Source organism: Natator depressus, chromosome 16, assembly GCF_965152275.1.
Source record: "Natator depressus isolate rNatDep1 chromosome 16, rNatDep2.hap1, whole genome shotgun sequence".
Lineage (NCBI taxonomy): Eukaryota > Metazoa > Chordata > Testudines > Cheloniidae > Natator > Natator depressus.
In genome coordinates, this window is record NC_134249.1 from 837,263 (window position 1) to 858,287 (window position 21,025).

The 21,025-nt window shown below is 52.5% G+C and overlaps 2 non-coding genes across 2 annotated transcripts; both read right to left on the bottom strand.

Moving 5' to 3' along the window:
* Nucleotides 1-280: 280 nt before the first annotated feature.
* TRNAF-GAA (transfer RNA phenylalanine (anticodon GAA)) lies at nt 281-353 on the bottom strand. The gene has a single exon. It is a non-coding gene; the product is annotated as a tRNA-Phe (tRNA).
* Nucleotides 354-10,577: 10,224 nt separating this feature from the next.
* On the bottom strand, nt 10,578-10,650 carry TRNAR-CCU (transfer RNA arginine (anticodon CCU)). The gene has a single exon. It is a non-coding gene; the product is annotated as a tRNA-Arg (tRNA).
* Nucleotides 10,651-21,025: the final 10,375 nt, after the last annotated feature.

A 21,025-nucleotide genomic window follows, 5' to 3' on the forward strand; every position in this document is an offset into this window, starting at 1 on the left:
ACCTGTGATTAAATTGTCGCCTTCCTCATTGTCAATGAAATAAATCGAAACATTTCCACCTGCAAGTGGATTTAGCCCAGGACCCTCAGAGTCAGCAGCTGTTACACCCCCCACTGAGCTCTCTGTCAGGTGTCCCAGTGCTGGAAGCCTCCTGTTTACATCCTAAGATAGCGTTTTTGCACCGGGGGGCTGATATTTTGGACTGGACACTGTAGCAGGGAAAGGTGCTGCTGTGCTCCAGAAAACAAGCCACCTCTGCACAAAGAGGGATGAAAGGACCTGCCAAAGCCCGGGATTGAACCAGGGACCTTTAGATCTTCAGTCTAACGCTCTCCCAACTGAGCTACTTCGGCAGCTGCATAGTGCTCCTTTGGCCTGCTGCTGCTCTGTCCGGGATGTTTTTGTCAGCCTTGGCACACAGAAAGGACGTTGTTGTGAGCGGCCCATGAGGCAAGACTTGCTTTTGCCTCCTTGCTCAGCTTGACTTGCTGCCTCACCCCGTTCCTGCCTGAGTTCCCGGGTTGACCTGGTGGCAGAAGCAGACTGGGGGCCAGTGGCGCAGGGAGGAAGTTGAGCTGGACCCTGAGCTAGACTAGACCCTGGTGGTGAGAGTCTGGCCACCACTTGCCACCCCACCCTGTTGTCCTGGCTTCCCCTACTGGACGTCATTTAGGGAGGGAAGTGGGGCTTCTGCCTCCCCTCCCCGATTTTCATACCGCAGACGAGTGTGAACAGGAAAGTGAACGGCTGCTCCACTCTCCCACTGGAGGAACCCGACACCCTTAGCTGTGGCTGAGTGAGAAGTGTCTGTTGGCTGACAGGCCTGTCCCCGAGGAATGGGAACTGCAGCTGCTGCCTCCCCCTCGGCTCCAGGCTGCATTTCTCCTCTCCTAAGGGCCAGGCTCTCTGCCATGGAAACAGCTGCCACTGCTCTCCATGGGTCTGTGTTCCACACAGCAACGTACAAACCTGCTCCCAGCTGAAGCGGGGTCAGACAGTGACAGGGCTGGTGACACAAACACTTCAGACTATGAACCCTAGGGCCCTTTCTTTCTTTAACCCAGGACGTGCCAGTCAACTGCTAACCAGGGTGTTGTCTTCATCTTAAAATACCTCTCAGGACATTTGACAGGGGAAGGGAAACCCCCTCCCACCAATGGCTCCCTGTGAAGGAGTTGTACCATACCTGCCCCTGGAGACTGGCTCTTTTTACACTCTTGGAGCTTTTTCTTTTCAGACCCATCCTGATCCCAATCTAGGGGCCAACCTCCGCAGTTCTGCGTTGAGAATTTACTGCCATCACCCTCGTATGGCACTTTCTAGGTGAATGAGAGAAAGTCAGTGCGGGGAGTGACATGGCTCATGAATGCTGATGCTGTGGGCAAGGCCTGGACTCACAACCCCAGCAGTGCATCCTCCCTGCCCTTGCCAGTTGCACCCCTGTAGGTGCTGCCGAAACAAACCTGGGAAGTGGGCAGTTACCTGAGTCTGTGGTTATCAACTTTGGCTGGTAGCTGAAAGGCTGATGATTCCAACCACCTGAAGATGGCATAGGCGCCGACTTCTGCTGGCGCCGGTGGGTGCTCGACCCCCCTCTGCCCCTGGCCGCGCCCCAACTCCCCCCTGCTCCACCCCCTGTCGTTGCAGGAGGGGAATGTCACGCCAGGAATCCTGGTTCTCAGGCTCTCTGATGGGACTGCCCTGGGATGGGGGGTGCCGTGGCCGGATCCATTAGGTAACCAGACTGAGCCAACTCATACCCTTGGCATGCTGCCCACTGCAACGATGGGGCCTTTTAACACACACATCCTGGCCTGGGGTGGGATCCAGCTGCCACATCTGGTATCTATGCCCCAAGCACTGGTCGTCACGCAGAAGTCGTTGGTTTCCCTGATGAACGCATGGCAGAGGGGAAGGCGGCAGCCCAGCTGGCTGGAGAAGAGGGATCCATTCTGCCCCCCGAAGAGAGAGGGAAAAGGTCCATCTGACTGTCCTGGTAGCAGCACAGCGAGGATCCCTCTGGCCTCCCCCAGCCACGTCCATCCAGCCTCTCCACAGGACGGGGGCACCCAGCTCTCGGCAGCCCCAGCTTTCGCTCCTGAGCTCTCCCGGCAGACGTGCAGCAAGCGCACTTAGGGTGACCAGCTCACAAGAGTGAAATATCAGGACACTTTGGGCGACCGGGTCGGGGGGGGAGAGAGACAGACACAGGTGCACAGCCCCGACCGGAGCCAGGGCACACTGGTCTGCCGGGCCCTGTGCTACCAGCGTGCCCCTTCCTGCTGGGGGTGGGCCCACGCTGTGCCACACAGCTCCCCTGCCCAGCGCCCCTGGATCCACTATGCCCAGAGCCCCCCTACAACCCTTCCACCACAAACGCACAGTGCTGCGCACACACACACCCCGCCCAGCGCCCCCCTGCCCACGGCCCCACCACAGCTGCCCAGCACCCCACGCAGAACCCCCAACTCTCTCGTTTCCCAATACACACACATTCTCCTCCTTCCCAGTGCCCTTCCCCACAGCCCCATCACCACAACTACACAATGTCCCACGCAGACCCCACTGCCCAGTGCCCTGACACACACAGCTCTCCCCCACTGCCCAGCACCCCCCAACAGGCCCCCACTGCCTCGCCCCCCCAAAACACACAAACCTCCCCACTGCCCACTGCCCTCCCCACCCTCACAGCCCAGCACCCCCCACACACCTCCCAGACACTCACCTTCACACCCTGCCCCCTTCCCTGGCCGCATTCACCAGCCCTGCCGGGCGGTCTCTGGCCCCTAGGGTCAGAGCGGCGAGGGGGGGGTCTCCAGACTCTCCACGTGCTGCCCCCGCCACAAGCGCGAGCTCCGTGGCTCCCACTGGCTGGGAAAGCGCCAACGGGAGCCACCAGAGCCGCCGAGCGGGGCTTGCAGGTGCCGGCAGCGCACAGAGGCCCCTTTGCCCCCCGCCCTGACCCTAAGAGCCAGAGGGACCAGCCGGGGGCGAGGTGGGGAGTCCCAGCGGTGCTTACATGGGGCGGCTCCCGTCCCGGGAACCATCTGGCAGGCTGGTCCCTCTGGCACCAAGGGTCACGGGTCAGGTCAGGTGGGATCGGAGGCGGGGGGCGGGGGGTGGGGGGCTCTCTGCCCGCTGCCGGCGCCTGCATGCCCCGCCCCTGCAGCACGTGGCTCTCCTGCCGGCGGGCGGGCACCGAGAGCTGCCCCAGGAAGCAGTGAGCGACGGCGCCGCGGCTGCGGTCCGGACGGCCCCGATATTGGGACCAAGGGCGTCCCAACCGATGTAGGGTTACCCTATGTGCACGGGGGGCACCGCGCACACATGGGCCCGAGAGAACTAACCGATGGACTCCAGGGAGAGACGGCCTGGCCAGGCTCCCCAAAGGAGCACTGCAGCTCTGAACGGGGGTTTCCTGGCGAAACCGGCTTTGGCTCCAGGCTGGGAAATGGGGACAATGGCTGGTGCTGGCGATGCAAGTGAAGCCGACACTCACACTGTGTCTCCCTCACAGGTCCAAACCCGCCAGCAGCCGCAGGGCAGCCCCTGCTTCCGGCTTTCCAGTCCTTAGAGCAGTCGGAGGTGAGCCGAGAGTGGGAGCCTGCCTAGCAGCCTGGCAGCTGCCTATCTGGGTTCAGCTGGAAGCCCGACAAGCCGGGATCCCCAGAGGCCTCAGCCAGAGATACAGCTATGGCAGAGATGGGGTGGGGCACCCAATTCCTCCCCCTCCCCATATGAGCTCTGCCGGAGGGACAGGCCCGGCAGCGCGCATGCCGCACCATTGACTGGGACAGTGAAAGCGGATTTAGCCCACGTCAATAGGACCCATCAACATTTTTCTGTAGAAGCTATTTTTGATGGAAAAGTTCATTTTCCGTTAAATGCTTTCCACACAAACGTTCGGTTTTTACAGAAAAAAATGGAAAACCCCAAATTGAAAACTTTCCACCCAAAACCTTTTGGGTTTGCAATGAAAATGTTCAGTGTGGCAACCAAAAGTCACCGTTTGCCCTGGAAACACGTCCCTGTCGGACCCGCTCCACACGGCAGGGGAAGAGGTGGCCCAGCAAGAGCAGTCGCTCCCAAGTGACCTCGTTCCAGGCTCCGCGCAAAGGGGACTGGCTGCTTGGGCCCCAGGTGGGAATCCCCTCTCTTTAGAGCAATGCAAAGTGGGCAGGGGGCGGCTCTGGGCCTGTTCCCACCCATGGCATAGAGTTGCCTTGGTGCAGAATAACAAGTGCTGTTGGCCTGGAGCAGGGAGGTAACAAGAGAGGCAGAGTCTCTAGGAGAGAAAAGTTCTCCAGCCGCGTATTGCCCGGCACGCTTTGGCCAGCCTCCTAGGTAGGGTCTGCTCCTTGAGCTCCACTGGATAGAATTTATTTAGCGCGTGCAACTGGCTATATAATGAGCCGACTTCAAAGCACTCGCCCCACTCCCCCTTGCAGGCACAGCATGCTGCTGTCAGTCCCTGCCCTGCCATGCTCGTGTTGGAAACAAACCATCTTCTCCGTGCCTGGGCACAACAATTCCTCTCTGCTGCCAATTCTGCCAGGTCTGGGCAGGTAGCACAGGCCTCCCAGGCTGCTGGAGAGTTCAGGCAGCTCATGGATGCACATGGTTGTATGTAAAACTGAACAGTCCCCTGGGGTCCCTGGAATGGGCTGCAGCAGCACACGGCGTAACTTCGGGGACTCCCAGCGAAAGGGGCTAAGAGCCGTGCTGTTGTCCTTGTAGGACTCACAAAAGATTCTTTCCATCCATGGTATTTTGCAAGCTCCCCCGGCATGACCAAACCTGCATTTGGTGTTTGAAATGAAGGAATCAAAGCAGAACTCCCAAGCCTGGAAGTCTGGCTCTGCACCAGGCAGAAAGGTTCCTCAGCCGGGTTTTTTCAGTTTCTGACCTCTTTGCCCACGTGCAGCAAGTGGATGGACAAGCAGCCCCCGGGGCTCCCAGCGTCATGACCGGTGAAGTGAAGAGGATTGTCCCAGTGGGCTTTGAAGACTTCAAAAAAGCTGGGATCATCTGTTGTCCTCAAAAGCCTTTCTATTGGCAGTGCCTAGCTGGGGGGTCACATCACTGACAGAACCTGCTCTCGGGAAAGTAACAGTGACTCCAAAGCGACAGGGGCTCCTCTTGGGGTGTCACTTATTCAAAGAGACCAACACGCTCAGGGCCTGGCTAGGCTCTGGGTGCGACAACAACACATATCGCTGCAGCTGGAGCGCTAGAGTGGAGACACTTCCTGCACTGAGCGATGGGGGTTACCGCGCTGGTGGGAATCCACTTCTCCAAGTGGCCGTAGCTAGGTTGATAGAAGAATTCTGCTCTCACCCCTCACCATGTCTACACCAGGGGCTAGGTCGGCTTAGCTACGGCACTCGGGTGGGTGAATTCCCCCCCGCCCCCAAGACATAGCTAGGTCAATCTGAATTTTAAGTGTAGACCAGCCCTAAAACAGACAAATAAATGCACATGGCCATAAAACAATCAGATTAGATAGATAGATAGATAGATCGCTGAGTGAGTGAGTTTTGGTTTGCTCACATCTAATTCTCAGTTGCTGATCTCTGGGGTCCAGAGGCACCATTTCTTTCATGCTCCATGTGTTTTAAGATACAGCTTCAATGTCTTTCTTTCATTTTTATAACTAGGGGGATGCCATTTGAGGGCTGTGAAGCCTTCCCCACTTCAGCTTGGAAATTGTGAATACTTTGCCAGACACTTTAGTTCTGAGGTAACTAAATATTAATACAATAATGTTACATGATCAAACATTTAATTCTTTCCCCCCAATATTTCTACCCATATAGATGCCTGTATAGCTGCTACACTTTGTCCTGCTTTCCCTCCAGCTGCATAACTCCTTCTAATGGAGGAAATTGGGTATCCAGAAAATGAACACAGTGGCCAGTTGTGAAAATTTCGGTTTACATGACTTGCCAAACGTAACACAAGAACTCTGGGGCAGAGGCAGGGAGAAAATCCAGTTTACCAGGGCAGCATTCATCTGTCTAAACCATGGGACCAGCCTTTCTCCTCCTGAAATTCTCTGTCTCCTTCACGGCGCACTTTCCAACTTCTGCAGCACATGAGGCTGGGGTCCTACAGACGACAGCCTCCTTCAGTCCACAGCTTGATTTGTCCCCACAGCACTATCCATTCTGTGCACTGGATGAGGCCGGGATCCTGTGGGAAAGTGTGTGACCGTGCAACTAACGCATATGCTTCCTGGCAGGTGCCATCCACAGATGCTCCTTACAACCTGCCTGAGCAGCGTCTACTCAGCCTGAGCTGCGAGCGGGTGTACAAGGCATCAGCCCCGCTTTCAATCTGTTTTATGCATGTTTAAAAGAAGACAGGTGCCCACACGGATGGACACGTTTTAGCAGTGTCAGGCCAAGGACCGAATGTCCCTTTCACCCCCACGGGTGACCCTCCAAGTTCAGTTCTGGTGAAGAGCCAGAGGCCCTGGGACTTGGTGCCCCAGCTGATGGCAGGACCCAAAGCTCCCAGCAGAGAGGGGAGCTTTTGGTGACCCGAACCTCCATCTGGTTGAGCCTGTTGGCTCTGTAGCTGCTTCCGCACTCAGGGGTGGTTTGCCAAATTCTGCCGTGGAATCAGTCGGCCTCGGTGTCACCTGCTGCACTGCCCTCTGCTCAGAACTGCTCTCTTCAGCCCTGGTGAGAGGGACTGCGTCTAGTCGTTTCATTCCACCCCAGCACAGGGAAATAAACTCCCCCTTTGCCCCTGGGCCTTAGGCCAACCCCTGTCGCTGGCTACATGTGAAACAAGAGCGGATGGAGATTATTCGAAATATTTCATGTTGCCAGGTGTTGTAAAGCATGAGAAAAATCTTTGCCACCACCTGGCATATCTCTAATTACCATGGAATTTGGCTTCTACAGGAGACAGGTATAAAAGCTGTGATTGATCACGTGTGGCACAGAATGCCTGCTTTCCTCCTTTCATGTACGCAGGGAACCCCAAACAGTCCAGCATGGCTGGCCTGCCCCGTCCGAGCCAAGGGATAGCCAGGGGAATCTCACTGGCCCACTTTGGAGTAGCCCCTGTATTAGAGAGTTGGTATCAGAACTGTTTTAGAAATCGAACCATGCACTGATGTCCCATTCTGGTTGTCAGGGGCTCCCAGGAACACATGGGAATGGGTGATGTAAATAGAAGAGAAGTGAATGAGTGCTGGTGGAAGGAAATCTGCAGGAGCCTCCGGGAGTTCACTGTCCATATCCAGTGGGACTTTGGATCCATTTAGCCAAATTGCCTTTGAAAATCTCAGCCTAGATCATCAACACTTTACGCATAGCAGTCTTGTGTTTGAGTGTCTTTAGCAGCCATAAGAGAAAATGCCATTCGATACCTGTTAACTGCAGGCAGCCCCAGGTGTGCCAGAGATGCGGCGTTTGCAGTCACTCGCATGTTCAGAGACACTCTACCTGGACCATTGCCCGAGGGCAGTGGGTGTGTGGGCCGTTTTGCAGGAGGAGTCAGTGTTCATGAGGACAGACTAGTTTTGCCAGGGACGCTCAGGATAGAACCTTTCTGTTCTTTAAACAGGCATGAGACGTTGTTAGAACAGAGCATTGTCTGAACGTTGGAACCTATAGAAATTGTAAATATGGGCACCTGGAGCAGTAATGACTAGTGCACTTGCCATAGCACGCGCCGGTGTCCCACTCCACACGCCTGAATGCTTGGGGTGAGCACTGAGCATGCCAGCTCTTCCAACGGGTTAGATTTCAGAAGATCTCCAGGCTGTCCTCTGCCAGTGACGTGCTCATCACAAAGGAAAAGGACAATATTTTACTAGAAAGTCCTGGTGATTTTGTAAAGCTTTAGAGATACAAGTTCACAGATAGTGTTAATGAGCTTTGGTTCTGCTGCCAACATCCACTGAAGCCAAACCATGCCGTGAATCATTTTGCTAGCTGCCGCTGTAGGGGTTGTGAGGTTTTTCACCCAGAGGAATTGTTCCCTGGTTGGGATGGGGAACGGTGAAGTGCTGGCTGGGTCTGCCAGCTAGGTCTGCAGATGTGAATCCCCTCCGCTGTCTTGTATCTTCCACCATTTCCCCTTGACACCCAGTGTGCACTCGCACTCTGCATGCCCCTTGCCAGAGGGTCCCGGGGGGGGCACTCAGATTCTGAGCTGGGGCCCTGGCTATTGTCTGTATTCTACTGGAGATGTCTATTATAGACCCTGGGGCTGGCTTCTCTATGGAGACTGACAGCTCTTTGGGGCAGGGACTGTGTGCTACAGTGTTTGTACAGCCCCTGGCACAGTGGCACTGCATGCTGGGTTGATCTCTAGGCACCACTGTAATAACTGTCATTAAAAATAACATCAGAGTCCAGTCCAGATCCTCTTGCAGAGATCCAGAGCTACAGGTCCTCCCCTCACCCTGGAACTGACTCAATCCATTGAGTATTAGATGCTCAGTACTGCGACATATAATAATGGTAAGGGACTCACTTATTACAGAATCAGTTTTATTCATCATTAATAAAGACACATTGGAAAAGATTGAAAAGCCCAGATTTGGAGCTAGTCTCCTTTCAGACATAGCAAGGCAACAAAAATGATACAAGGTTTAAAAAAGCCTGATCTCTGAGGAATGGTTAAAAAAACAAGGCACATTGAGGCCTTGTCTACACTAAAAAATTGTTTGTTGGATGTACAAAGTTCCACGGAGGTGCCAGTGCCAGGGAACCCAGAGATCCCGGTGATATTTGGATGACAGCTTCAGGAAGTAAGGCAGAAAGTGGCCCAGGGAGGCGGAGTGAGTGGTGTCTTGCACCCGTGTAAGGGCAGCATGTTGCAGTAGGATCTCGGCTGGCTGGGTGGCAAATGCCCTTAACTTGAGCGGGCCTTGGGCTGGGACCGGTGGAGTTAGCTGGGCCCTTCCAAAGTGGCCCCTGGATCTGGCAATTAGGCCTTGCAACCCTGAACCAAAGGGTGGCCATATTGACACTGGCCCTTAGGTCATTCATCCCTGTACTTCACGGTGCCATATTGACTCAAGCCGATAGACCACGCAATCCTGAACCCAAGGACAGCCATGCTGACTCTGGACTTAGTGCGCCTACATCTTGAGTTCAAGAACAGCCTAACCTTTCCAGTGATATCTCACATGACCCATCTTGCATAAAACACATGTTAGTAATGCCATATGTATATCATAACAATGTCTCTCTGAAGAATATGGGGCATAGGGTCACAGCACCTCTGGCAGGGCAGCTGCTAGCAGGGACCAGGGGAAGCTAGAGAGAGCTCCTGGCTGGTTGCTGGGACTTGCAGGCTTGAGACCCTGAGAAGAGGGCGAACAACGTGCTGGGACTGCGGGAGAGCAGCCCCGGGAATTGAAGCAGCACTGGTGGAGGCAGTTAAGGAGAGGAAGCAGAAGCTGTTTCTACAGGATCCCTGGGCTGGAACCCAGAGTACTGTGGGCCTGGTTCCCTGCCACTCACCACTGGAGACATGGCTGGATTTGGAGATACCCACCCCCTGCCCCATCACGCTGGAAGGAAGGAGCACAGATCATGGCACGGCCGGATGGCCGAGTCATAAAGAGGATGCTGCTGTACTTGGACTGAGGTGGGTCTGCAAGCGGTGACAACGATGGACAAGGCACCACCAGGAGAGGGAACTCTGGCTGAGTGAGCTAATCCCTGAGACAAACAGCGGGAGGCGCCACGCTGGTGAGTGAACCCCCTTACAGGGCCTGAGTGCACGCCCTCCTCTTCCTGGGGTCTGGCCAATCTCTGCCAAGCGAGGCTGAGCTGCTCTGTGAGCCCGTCCAGAGATCTGATACTACCCAGATACATGAGTGTCCTCAGGGCAACACGGTTGCAACAGTGAGTAGCAGCACGCTGCAGCACACACCACACTTGCTGGCTCAACCATGTGCATGCTGGGGTGGCCACCTCCCCATTGATGAGACCTGGTACCACCATCTTCCTGGAGCTGCAGCCTGCCCTGCTGCCATCCCTGCCTGTGTTGCTCTTGTCTTCTCTAGCAGTTGGCTGGGAGGTGCGCATTGGCCCCATGCCATGTAGCCATGTTGTCTCGAAGGGCAAGACACCCTTTATTCCATAACATAATTAAGGAAAATGTTTCTCAATGAACTCTCAGTAAAAGGTCAGAAACAGCCAGTGTCCGCATCATGCTAAGGGCATTGGTATTTTCTTTAAATTTGCCAGACCAACCTAACTAACATCTAACACACATTTGAACCTCTTCTTTTCACACCATTGCTCATCCTCAGGCTCTGCTTTGTCTCCGGACAGATCCATTCTCTTTCAGAACGGCCTTGCTCTTTCCATCTGTTTCGTTCATTGACACGTTGGAGTAAACACTCCCCTTCACTCTGTTCTCAGACAAACACTAGTATTAACTGTTTGCTACTGATGGGTTTAGAAAGCGTTTGTCGAGTGGAAGATGACATTTGTGGGGGATTCTTCCCAAGATCCAGTACTTTGTGTTCCAACATCTCCCAGCTTCCTTGGTGAAAATAAGACCAAGGTTTCCTTGCAATATAGAAGAAGAAAGCAGCTTTTCACCCCAGATGGGACTTGAACCCACAATCTCTGGCTTAGGAAGCCAATGCCTTATCCATTAGGCCACTGGGGCCCTGCTACATAAGTGAAGGAGGGATGGAAATTCCCTCTCATAATTGCACATTCCTCACATTCACTTGGAACCAAATACTCCCTTTATGCACTTTACAGAACTGTCTGCATCCCCTGGCAGCGAAGCAATGGGGCAGGTCACTGACAGAGCTGAGCACCACCTTTCTGCCAGCCATCTTTAGAGAAGAACCCCACCCTAGAGTCACACCTCCCTCCTCCAGCACCTCCATGTCTGTGGCTCTGAGTGCCAGTAGGATGATTAGTGGGCGAATCTGGGGCTGGAAGGGGGGTCAGGTCAGCCTGTAAGGAATAACCAGGAGGGGCAGACCCAGGGGGAGGCTGTGGGATGCTGTACAATTGGATCAAGTGACATCTGGCCGAGTTCCAGGAGATGAAGCTGCAGGTGGACGATTTGAGCAGGATCACCAAGTGAGGGGAGGGGCGGCCTCCCCTGACATTTTTGCGGCCTCAGGGAATGGAGACAAAGCAGGGGGATGCAGGGACTCAGGGCAGGACCCGCAGATCCAGTAGTGCAGGGCTACAGTTGATGGAGGAGAGAGAGTCCTGCAAGAGGAAGCAGCCGGAGGGAAGCAATAAGTGCAGAGTGCTAGCCAGCCAGCTGAGAGTCACAGGGGTCCAGAAATGGAAATGCTAGCAGGTCCCATGGTGTAATGGTCAGCCCGCAAAACTCTGAATCCTGCGATCTGAGTTGAAATCTCAGTGGGACCTCCTGAGGCTATGCTGGTTTGCTGCAAAGCCTTTGACTTTAGGGTGCTTGGTTTCCGTGTCTTTGGGTGAACCAGAGTGAATTTTTTCCCTCTTCCTGGGCGACTGATGCCCACTGGAGATAGGTCTTTGGTCCAGCTGGTTCAATGGTCTGGCCACAATAGGTTGGGGCCCTGGAACTTAACAGTCTGGCTAGAGACACCTGAACACTGTGTTTCTCGCTCCTTCACCTGACGCTCACAAGTTTGGTCCTTGTACCTGCAGTTGCCACCTCTTCCTCTTGCCCACATGGCGCTTGAATAAAGGAGTGCCAGGGACAGGCTTCATAGTCAGGGCTAGGCAGGAGGGAGGAAGAGTCCCAGGCTGGAGCCCAGCGCACCTCTCCTCCTCTGGGCACCTAGAGCAGAGGCGGCTGGTGCTGACAGCTCCCAGGGAAGGCTTAAAAGGCACAGAGCAACTGTGGGTGGGGCAAGAGGAGAGGAGGAACATGCCTATGTGTGGCCAGCAGACAGCCACAGAGACAGACAGACAGCCTGCTCCCTGGCATGCTGAACCCCCACTGAAGGCCACCCACAGACCAGCATTCTCTCCGCGCCCAGCATCACAAGGTGGTAGGAAAGCACGGCCAGCCCCCCAGTGAGGCCTCTGACCGTTCCCACTCAAGGGGTCCTTTTGGCGGTGGCGCAGGAGATATTTCCCCAAGAGGCTTTTCCCCAGCTTCTGAGAAGCACCCAGGGCTTGCTCTTGTGGTGGACGGGTGAATACATTTAGGTGGCCTGGCTAGTTCAGCTGGCTGCACATAGAATCATAGAATCACAGAATATCAGGGTTGGAAAGGACCTCAGGAGGTCATCTAGTCCAACCCCCTGTTAAAGCAGGACCAATCCCCAACTAAATCATCTCAGCCAGGGCTTTGTCAAGCCTGACCTTAAAAACTTTGAAAGAAGGAGATTCCACCACCTCCCTAGTTAACGCATTCCAGTGTTTCACCACCCTCCTAGTGAAAAACTTTTTCCTAATATCCAACCTAAACCTCCCGCACTGCAACTTGAGACCATTACTCCTTGTTCTGTCATCTGCTACCACTGGGAACAGTCTAGATCCATCCTCTTTGGAACCCCCCTTCAGTTAGTTGAAAGCAGCTATCAAATCCCCCCTCATTCTTCTCTTCTGCAGACTAAACAATCCCAGCTCCCTCAGCCTCTCCTCAGAAGTCATGTGTTCCAGTCCCCTCATCATTTTTGTTGCCCTCCGCTGGACTCCTTCCAATTTTTCCACATCCTTCTTGTAGTGTGGGGCCCAAAACTGGAGACACTACTCCAGATGAGGCCTCACCAATGTCAAATAGAGGGGAACGATCACGTCCCTCGATCTGCTGGCAATGCCCCTACTTATACAGCCCATAATGCCATTGGCCTTCTTGGCAACAAGGGCACACTGTTGACTCATATCCAGCTTCTCATCCACTGTAAGCCTTAGGTCCTTTTCTGCAGAACTGCTGCCGAGCCATTCGGTCCCTAGTCTGTAGCGGTGCATGGGATTCTTCCATCCTAAGTGCAGAACTCTGCACTTATCCTTGTTGAACCTCATCAGATTTCTTTTGGCCCAATCCTCCAATTTGTCTAGGTCCCTCTGTATCCTACCCCTACCCTCCAACATATCTACCTCTCCTCCCAGTTTAGTGTCATCTGCAAACTTGCTGCGGGTGCAATCCACACCATCCTCCAGATCATTTATGAAGATATTGAACAAAACTGGCCCCAGGACCGACCCTTGGGGCACTCCACTTGGTACCGGCTGCCAACTAGACATGGAGCCATTGATCACTACCCGTTGAGCCTGACAATCTAGCCAACGTTCTATCCGCCTTATCGTCCATTCATCCAGCCCATACTTCTTTAACTTGCTGGCAAGAATACAGTGGGAGACCGTGTCAAAAGCTTTGCTAAAGTCAAGGAACAACACGTCCACTGCTTTCCCCTCATCCACAGAGCCAGTTATCTCGTCATAGAAGGCAATTAGATTAGTCAGGCATGCCTTGCTCTTGGTGAATCCATGCTTACTGTTCCTGATCACTTTCCTCACCTCTAAGTGCTTCAGAATTGATTCCTTGAGGACCTGCTCCATGATTTTTCCAGGGAGTGAGGTGAGGCTGACTGACCTTTAGTTCCCAGGATCCTCCTTCTTCCCTTTTTTAAAGATGGGCACTACATTAGCCTTTTTCTAGTTGTCTGGAACTTCCCCCGATCGCCATGAGTTTTCAAAGATAATGGCCAATGGCTCTGCAATCATATCCACCAACTCCTTTAGCACTCTCAGATGCAGCGCATCCGGCCCCATGGACTTGTGCTCGTCCAGTTTTTCTAAATAGTCCCGAACCACTTCTTTCTCCACAGAGGGCTGGTCACCTCCTCCCCATGCTGTGCTGCCCAGTGCAGTAGTCTGGGAGCTGACCTTGTTCGTGAAGACAGAGGCAAAAAAAGCATTGAGTACATTAGCTTTTTCCACATCCTCTGTCATTAGGTTGCCTCCCTCATTCAGTAAGGAGCCCACACTTTCCTTGACTTTCTTCTTGTTGCTAACATACCTGAAGAAACCCTCTTGTTACTCTTAACATCTCTTGCTAGCTGCACCTCCAGGTGTGATTTGGCCTTCCTGATTTCACTCCTGCATGCCCGAGCAATATCTTTATACTCTTCCCTGGTCATTTGTCCAATCTTTCACTTCTTATAAGCTTCTTTTTTGAGTTTAAGATCAGCAAGGATTTCACTGTTAAGCCAAGCTGGTCGCCTGCCATACTTACTATTCTTTCTGCACATCGGGATGGTTTGTCCCTGTAACCTCAATAAGGATTCTTTAAAATACAGCCAGCTCTCCTGGACTCCTTTCCCCCTCATGTTATTCTCCCAGGGGATCCTGCCCATCAGTTCCCTGAGGGAGTCAAAGTCTGCTTTTCTGAAGTCCAGGGTCAGTATTCTGCTTCTCTCCTTTCTTCCGTGTGTCAGGATCCTGAACTCGACCATCTCATGGTCACTGCCTCCCAGGTTCCCATCCACTTTTGCTTCCCCTACTAATTCTTCCCGGTTTGTGAGCAGCAGGTCAAGAAGAGCTCTGCCCCTAGTTGGTTCCTCCAGCACTTCCACCAGGAAATTGTCCCCTACACTTTCCAAAAACTTCCTGGATTGTCTGTGCACCGCTGTCTTGCTCTCCCAGCAGATATCAGGGTGATTGAAGTCTCCCATGAGAACCAGGGCCTGCGATCTAGTAACTTCCGTGAGTTGCCGGAAGAAAGCCTCGTCCACCTCATCCCCCTGGTCTGGTGGTCTATAGCAGACTCCCTCCATGACATCACCCTTGTTGCTCACACTTCTAAACTTAATCCAGAGACTCTCAGGTTTTTCTGCAGTTTCATACCGGAGCTCTGAGCAGTCATACTGCTCCCTTATATACAGTGCAACTCCCCCACCTTTTCTGCCCTGCCTGTCCTTCCTGAACAGTTTATATCCATCCATGACAGTAATTCAGTCATGTGAGTTATCCCACCAAATCTCTGTTATTCCAATCACATCATAATTCCTTGACTGTGCCAGGACTTCCAATTCTCCCTGCTTGTTTCCCAGGCTTTGTGCATTTGTATATAGGCACTTGAGATAACCCGCTGATCGCCCCTCGTTCTCAGTATGAGGCAGGAGCCCTCCCCTCTCCCGCGCTCCTGCTTATGCTTCCTCCCAGTATCCCACTTCCCCACTTACCTCAGGGCTTTGGTCTCCTTCCCCCGGTGAACCTAGTTTAAAGCCCTCCTCACTAGGTTAGCCAGTCTGCTTGAGAAGATGCTCTTCCCTCATCTGGCTCTTAATCTGAAGGCTGAAGTTATATTTCCCTGTTCGGGTGCTTGGGGCTTCTCTTCAACAGTACAGCACACAATCCGCTTAAGCCCCCACCCAGTAATCTGGGGAAACTAACCAGGGCCACTGGGTGCCTCTAAGAAGCCATACTTTCCCCACTCACCAGCACTGAGTGGAGAAAAGAAACTTTAATAAAAAGGAGGAAAATCACCTTGTCTTAACTTTGGAGAACACCACAATCAGGATTCATAACACGACACTATGAGCAAAAGACCCGCCCACAGTACGCTGGGCGGTGTCCTTTTGCCTCGGGCTCTGAAATCCAGAGACAAAAGCTCTTTGGAAGTGCCCCTCCCTTCACTGCACCTCACTCCCAGCTGCTGTCCTGGGTCAATGAAAACCCAGAGATCACCTCTCACCTCCTGGGGGGAAAGCCCCTTTCTCCCTCCCCTGTCTGCCCACATTGCCGGTCACTTGCCGTTCCACCCTGTCACTGCTCTGCTGGCCACCCTCTCTCCTCTGGGATGTCTTGCGGTCCCACTAAGAGCGGTGCCGGCTCCCTAAAAGTAGCGGCCACCAGAGCCCGAACAGTAGCCCCATCCCTTCCTCTTGAGGCCACGCACCTGCATCACTCCTTCTCCCCAAGGCCCCACTCCTGCGCTGACTCTTCCCCCCAAGACCCCGCCTCCCGATCACTGCTCTCCGTCCCCTCCCCACCCTCCCTCGCCCTTACGGTCATTACAAAGTGGTAAGGCAGAGCCCTCCCATTTCTAAAAGTCCTGGGGCATTGTGCCCCCTGTTCACACACCCCTGGGTCCCGGCGCTTCACACAGCTCTCACTGATCTCAGCTGTTAGCGAGGGAGCCTCACGTCTCGCGCAGACTCGGCAGTTTCCTGCCTGAGAGACTCTGTCCCAAAGCAGGACTAACGCTTAGACCTGGTTCTCGGGGATTTCAGATCTGTTGATCTGCAGCAAGACTCTCCATTGAGTCTCAGTCAGCTCTGGTATCGCACAGAGAAGAACAAGAGGGTCAAATGGTGCCAGGAACCCTTCAGAAGAACCCACCCCACCAAGGACCAACACTTGTCTCCTCCTGCTCTCAGCTCCACTGAGAAGTTTTGGGGGGTCACACCTCGCCTTTCTCACCCTAGGGGCCTGGGAGAGCAGCAATAGCCAGGTGCCCCAGTGGTGCAATTGGTTAGTGCGCAGTACTTATAGGGCAGTGCTGAGAGGAGTTATGCTGAGGTTGTGAGTTCAAGCCTCACCTGGAGCACTGGTTTTCATTAACCAAATGGCTTCACCCACTTGTTTGTTTGGCCCTGTGGAGGGTAGAATGCCAGCCCAGGGGACACTGAGGATGGGGGAGGACTCAAAAATGCCCCCTTTAATTAATCCCTCCTCTCCAGAGTGCAGGTCAGAATCTACAATCCTTTCTCCCCCACCAGCCGCTGTGCCAGGGTCCCTCAAGCAGAGCCTCGAGTCCTGCGGATCCTTGACACCTGGGGAGGGAGAGGAGCAAGGTAGCCATTTTGTTAGAGGGCTTTCTCTTCCCCTGCCCTCTTCCCCAGTTCTTGTCACGCAAGCAGCAAAAGACCAGAAGTCTGAAGTGCAGACAATGCGATGTTTCCTGGGGTTAGTTTCCAAAGAAGCATATTCTGAAGCCCTTCACATCACTGGGGCTTATCTCTATACACCGTTCCCTTCCCAGCTCCGACACTGCAAAGCGTTTATCCCGCTTCCCCCTTCCCGGCTCCGACGCTGCAGAGCCTTGCCTGTGTCTCTGTTCCCCGTTCCCATTCCCCCACTTCGCAAACATGATTCCAATTTCCACTTCCCCTTCCTGTTTGACTCCAGATTATATGGTAATATTCTCAGCTATACCTTAACCAATCATTTTACTGAAATGTAATTAACCAATCCTAATATATTGTAACATAATTCTCTAACCAATTATATCCCACTACACTAATGAACTTACACATAGCAAAATTAATTATACAACAGTCAGAAACAATTAGAGAACCAGACAGATTGACAACAGAAAAGTGGGGGCCGTAAAGATAAAACATATTGAAATGAGGGTTTCACAACCACAACCATTGAGAAGGGATTTCTTGCCAGACAGGAGGCTCTCTTAAGATCTGTTTCTGTATCTGGTGGTGATGGGCACTATCAGGACAGGATCGTCTTCCTAACCGCCCAATACCACCGTATTTCAGTGGGACGGGTTGGGGATGTGAGGATGTGACCGTTCGCTTCCCCTGCAGCTTAGCCAAAGGCCTTAGCCTAAGAACCCAGCCTCAGACTCTCCTGGGGAGAGAAGGCCCGCACACAGGCAGACTGTGATTTTGATTCTTTGTTTTGTACCCCGTAACTAGCTAAGTGATGAAAACACACAGTAAAAATACACTGTGATAAAAAAAGCCTGTACTCTTGAAGTATAGGCTTTACAGGCAGGCCTGAATATCTCTATTCTAACAAGGATCGTTTGGGAAATCAGTCTTTGCTGACAAGGTTTGTCTCTGTTCCTATTTCACCTTCCGGTGTCATGCAGAGGGATCTTTGGCATATTTTTGCGAGCTTAATAACGGTTTTGTTCAATATCTTCATAAATGATCTGGAGGATGGTGTGGATTGCACTCTCAGCAAATTTGCGGATGATACTAAACTGGGAGGAGTGGTAGATACGCTGGAGGGGAGGGATAGGATACAGAAGGACCTAGACAAATTGGAGGATTGGGCCAAAAGAAATCTGATGAGGTTCAATAAGGATAAGTGCAGGGTCCTGCACTTAGGATGGAAGAATCCAATGCACCGCTACAGACTAGGGACCGAATGGCTAGGCAGCAGTTCTGCGGAAAAGGACCTAGGTGTGACAGTGGACGAGAAGCTGGATATGAGTCAACAGTGTGCCCTTGTTGCCAAGAAGGCCAATGGCATTTTGGGATGTATAAGTAGGGGCATAGCGAGCAGATCGAGGGATGTGATCGTTCCCCTCTATTCGACATTGGTGAGGCCTCATCTGGAGTACTGTGTCCAGTTTTGGGCCCCACACTACAAGAAGGATGTGGATAAATTGGAGAGAGTCCAGCGAAGGGCAACAAAAATGATTAGGGGTCTAGAGCACATGACTTATGAAGAGAGGCTGAGGGAGCTGGGATTGTTTAGTCTGCAGAAGAGAAGAATGAGGGGGGATTTGATAGCTGCTTTCAACTACCTGAAAGGGGGTTCCAAAGAGGATGGCTCTAGACTGTTCTCAATGGTAGCAGATGACAGAACGAGGAGTAATGGTCTCAAGTTGCAATGGGGGAGGTTTAGATTGGATATTAGGAAAAACTTTTTCACTAAGAGGGTGGTGAAACACTGGAATGCGTTACCTAGGGAGGTGGTAGAATCTCCTTCCTTAGAAGTTTTTAAGGTCAGGCTTGACAAAGCCCTGGCTGGGATGATTTAACTGGGAATTGGTCCTGCTTCGAGCAGGGGGTTGGACTAGATGACCTTCTGGGGTCCCTTCCAACCCTGATATTCTATGATTCTATGATTCTATGATCTCCGAAACTTTATTTACTCAAACTTCAAAATTGGTGTCACCTGATTTTTGCATCGCCCTGTGAAAAAACAGCGGACACGTGGGGCTTTCTACAGGGCGTCATGATGCTAAAGTTGGGGAATTCAATCACTGTACTTGTGTGTGGGGGGGTTGCTTCTCCACAGCTGACTCAGAGCTTCCAGCCTCGGGCTGCCCCTGCCTCACTGCCAGGCACACCGGGCTGTTAGCTGCACCCACTGTCCTTGCCAGGGGTCCCTGCTGAACCCTGCTGCAGGTGGAGAAGGTGCTGTGTAGTGATGTAGAGCAGGTGCAGGAAGGAGCCGGGGTCACTATTCAAATTCTGAATTGCACAATTTTCCAAAGTTGGGAATGTCCAAAACCAACTCTAATGGGAAGGCGAATGCAGAGCAGTTACACTGGAGGGGCCCAGACCTGCAGTGGGGGCACAGTGGAAGTTAATAATTGGAAGATCATTTGTTAACTTAGTCTTCACTGACAAGATTTGTCTCTGTTCTTATCTCACGTTATGGTGTTATTTAGAGGAATCGGTACATATTTTTACTGTAGTAATTAAACCCTTAACTTTATTTAATCAAGCCAAAAACTTTGCGTCACTTATTTTTTCTCTCTCCTAGCAGGAATGAATTGAATTTTGTGACATTCTGGAAAGTGCAGAGAGATTAACTGTGGGGAATTCAGTCTCTGTGTTTGTGAGCTGATGTTTTCCTCTCACAGGTCAGTGCTTGCATGGAAATCCTAAGAGGGATCTAAGGGCTGGTGTACTCTGGGCACTTAACTGGCAGAGCTCCATGTCTCAGAGTGTGAAAAATCCACACCCCCAAATGAATACAGTTAAGTTGACATAAGCCCTGGTTAGATAGCGCTAAATAGAAGGAAAAATTGTTCCGTCAATGTAACTATTACAGCCATGGGAAAACCCCTCCGTTCGCTGTAGCAACTGTCTACTCCAAAGTGCTATCGCAGTGTCACAGCAGTGTTTTAAGTGTAGACAACCTCAGAGTGAGACCAGATCTGGCTCCAGTTCACACGCTGCAGCACTAAGATTGCAGTAGTCATAACATTCTTGTGCTTCCATCGCTGGCAGGATTTGAACCTGTGGGGGGTGACCCCAATGGAATTCAAGTCCATCGCCTTAACCACTCAGCCACAACTCCGTGATGGACGGCTATTTCACTACACTGAATTCCCCACAGTTAATCTCTCTGCACTTTCCAGAATGTCACAAAATTCAATTCATTCCTGCTAGGACAGAGCTTCCACCAGAGAACCACAAATGTTCAAACTATAAAAAAGTGACCTCTGCCTTGTAGGCCACACTCACTGCTGGGGACCTACACCGGGATAGGGCTGACACTCAGAGGAGCTCTGCGCTTCTGGTCTACATGGAATTATTTGGGCATTAAATCTATCGGGATGAAGGGGTTTGAGTTACCTGTGCCCTGTTCCTTTAAGGCATTGGAGCAATGCTGGGGAGATTGAAGGGCACAGAGCTGGGGAGCAGTGTGTGCTCCAAGGAAAGTTGTTGTGCTCTGGTGACACAGAGTGGGTGTGGGGGTTTTGTAAGCCGTGGGGTTTGTACACAGATAAAGTTTACTAACCTGCAGGTTCAAAGCTGTTCCTGCTCTGGGCTACACAGGGCAGTCTTTGCTGAGAGTGTAGCTCAGTAGGTGAATATTTGCCTGCAGGGCAATGGGTTCCTAGTTCAAATCCAAGCGCTTCCCTTTTTCAAATGAAAATCAATTTCCAGACCCACCTCCAGTGTGTTCAGGGGTCCGCTGAATGCGGATGCTTGAAATGAATGTAAACACTCAGCAGTTCCCCTTGCCAATGTAGAAAACCCAGCAGAGCTGTCCAGCAGCTGAAATCCGCTCCAGTCCTCTCGTCTCCAAGAGGGACACTCTGTATTTGGGGCATGTGCGACACCTCTGGGACAATGACAGGTGAAAAAATGCTGGATTCAATGACAGCTGAGACCACAGGAGGGGAAGGTGAATGGCAGCACCGCACAGGGTCATAACACTCAGACCCGGGGCTTCACTGTTGCTACCCCTGTGTTTGCCTTCATTTATATCTTAAGAAACACACCCTCCACCCACCTGTCACACCCAGAGCCCACCCCAACCCTGTCCTACCCCTCTCCCACACACACACCATGGGACACAGCCTCTCCGTGACTCACCCAGGTCAGGACTTGCCTCTGCATCGCCCCAACAGGGCAGCAGAGAGCCTGAAG